Source organism: Trichechus manatus, unplaced genomic scaffold (assembly GCF_000243295.1).
Source record: "Trichechus manatus latirostris isolate Lorelei unplaced genomic scaffold, TriManLat1.0 scaffold00114, whole genome shotgun sequence".
In the NCBI taxonomy this organism is placed as follows: Eukaryota; Metazoa; Chordata; class Mammalia; order Sirenia; family Trichechidae; genus Trichechus; species Trichechus manatus.
In genome coordinates this window covers 1690708-1693630 of record NW_004444050.1, presented here as the reverse complement: position 1 = coordinate 1693630, position 2923 = coordinate 1690708, and positions in this window count along the sequence as shown.

Here is a 2923-nt window from a genome sequence, read left to right as displayed (position 1 = left end):
AGCCAGGCTAGAGACCATCTAGTAACCTGATACCAGCTGATCTTAGTAAGGGGGCAGCATAGATCAATCAGTCACATTAAGATTAGCCAATGGCTGATTTTCTATTCTACTCCCTCTCCTTCTCTTTATAAGCTTCATTGTAACTAGCTTACATTGAGTCATTTCTTTTTTAGAAACAGAATAGTTTCCATATATGCATATAGAATAACTGCTCAAATAAACCCTGTTTTAATTTCTTTGTGTTTTGATTATTTTTAAAAATATATATTCTAAGTTTGTTTTATGAGTTGTAAAAGCATAACAATGTTGAAAGCATTATGTTAGCTTGTGTGATCTGAGAACATTATATAGGCATATATAACATGACTTCTTCAAACTAGGAGGGCCTGTGGAGAGGGTAACTGCTAGATAGTCATTGCCAGATAGAAGGATCAACCTCTTATTTATTCAACAAATATTTATTGAGCATATACTCTGTCTTAGTTATCTAGTGCAGCTATGACAGAAATACCAAAAGTGGGTGGCTTTAACAGACAGAAATTTATTTTCTCACAGTTTAGGAAGGTAGAAGTCCAAATTCAAGGCGCTAGCTCTAGGGGAGCCTTTCTCTTTCTTTTGGCTCTGGAGAAAAGTCCTTGTCTCTTTTCAGCTTCTGTTCCTTGGCTACTTGGTGATCTTCATGCGGCATGGCATCTCTCTTCCTCCATCTGTGCTTGATTGCTTAATCTGTTCTCTTATATCTCAAAAGAGATTAATTTCAGACACATCCTACACTCCTCCTGCCTCATTAACATAGCAAAGAAAACCCATACCCCAGTGGGATTATACCCGCAGGTATGGGGTTAGGATTTACAACACGTATTTTGGGGGGACACAATTCAATCCATAACCTACTCTATGTCAGGTATTGTGCTTGATACTAAGGAGTCATGTCATTTTAGGGCGCCACTGTGGCATAGAAGTCCCTGGGTGGTGCAAACAGTTAATACCCTTGGTTGCTAACTGAAAAGCTGGAGGTTTGAGTCCACCCAGAGGCACCTCAGAACAAAGCCCTGGTGATCTGCTTTCAAAAAATCTGTGATTGAAAACTATGGAGTACAGTTCTACTCTGACAACATGGGGTCACCACGAGTCGAGGTCGGCTCAACAGTAACTGATTAGACAAGTTAAAGGTTGGGAGATTTATAGCTGGGATTATTTTGCAATTAGGGGACATCTTAGACAGTTTGCTGAACAAGAAATGTTTGTTTCTGTGTATAGCTAGTTTCAAGGTTTATTTCTGTGTCTGGCTAGTTTTAAGGGAACAAACAGTTCTAATCTTAGCTAATCGCGTATGAGACAAAGAATGAAAAGTTGGCTAGGGGAAGGGTCTGTGTTTGCCCTTGTTAACTGGTTCAGGCAAAAGAGGAAATATCTGTGTTTGCTTATCACTTCTAACCAAGGTGTTGTGAATATATATATATATATATATATGTACTCCTCCTTTTCTTTTTTTGTTTTAAAATTAGTAAATTTTCAAATATATGCAAAGGTAGTGAAAATAGTACAATGAACCCTTGTGTAATAATCCTCCAATTGCAGTAAGTATCAGCATTTCACTAAGCCTGATCATTCATGCTTATCTTCTCTCCTCTCCTCTTCTTGCTTTCTTTCATTCAGAACATAGAGTCTAGTTGGTCTCAAGGCATCATCTGAACAAACAAAATGTATATTTCCAGGGCTTGGTTCTCTCACAGAGTACCTTACATTCCGCTGGCTGGGTCCACCCCTTTTCGGGCTGTTAGATCAGAAGTGGGGGCTTGTTTCTCACTGGTTTATTCCTCTTGAGACCTACTCAGAGAAGTGGAGAGATCAATGCTTCTGAATGAAAGAATGAGGTGCATAATACACATTGAGGTCAGGAGACATCTGAACTAGCAGCAGAGACTCAGGAGCTATCTACAGAGACAACACTTGAGAGAAGAAGTGAGTTTAGACCAAAACTCTGAGAGATGCTGGCATTTAAGAGCCTGGCAGAGGCTTTGTAGCATTTCCTTAACCTTCATAATTGCCCCTGGTTTGTTATTTTTCTTGTACCTCTCTGTGTTGCCATAGTAAAGACTATAAGACCCTTAATTATGGCAATGTTTGTGGGCTTGTTTTCTTAGTTATCTAGTGCTGCTATAACAGAAATAGCACAAGTGAATGGATTCAACAAACAGTAGGCTAGAAGTCCAAAATCAGGATGTTAGCTCCAGGAGAAGGATTTCTCTCTGTTGGCTCTGGAGGAAGGTCCTTGTCATCAATCTTCCCCTGGACTAGGAGCTTCTAAGCACAGGGAACTTGGGTCCAAAGAAGGTGCTCTTCTCCTGGCTCTTGTTTCTTGGTGATATGAGGTCCCCAACTCTCTGCTTGCTTCCCTTTCTTTTTATCTCTTGGAAGATAAAAGGTGGTGCAGGCCACACTCTAGGGAAACTCCCTTTACATTGGATCAGGGATGTGACCTGAGAAAGGGTGTTACATCCCACCCTAATCCTCTTTAACATAATCTATTCTTGCCTTATTAACCACAGGCAGAGATTAGGATTTACAACACAAAGGAAAATTATGTCAATCACAAAATGGAGGACAACTACACAGTACTGGGAATCATGGCCTAGCCAAGTTGATACATGTTTTTTGGGGACACAATTCAATCCATGACACTTGTCTTTGGGGATAGTGAGGACATGAGGAACCTGGGAGATATGGTCCCATTCTACATCAGGTTAGGGGTACAGACCTCCCAGAGGGAATGGTGACGTGACCTGGAAAGAGAAGAAGCTGAGTGCCTGGATACAGAAGTGGAGCTGGTGAGAAGCAGAAGGCAGGCTACCTGAGGGGGAAACAGGGTTAACAGAAGAAAAAGCACAGGGATCCAATACAGAATCTACATTTAGTAGTT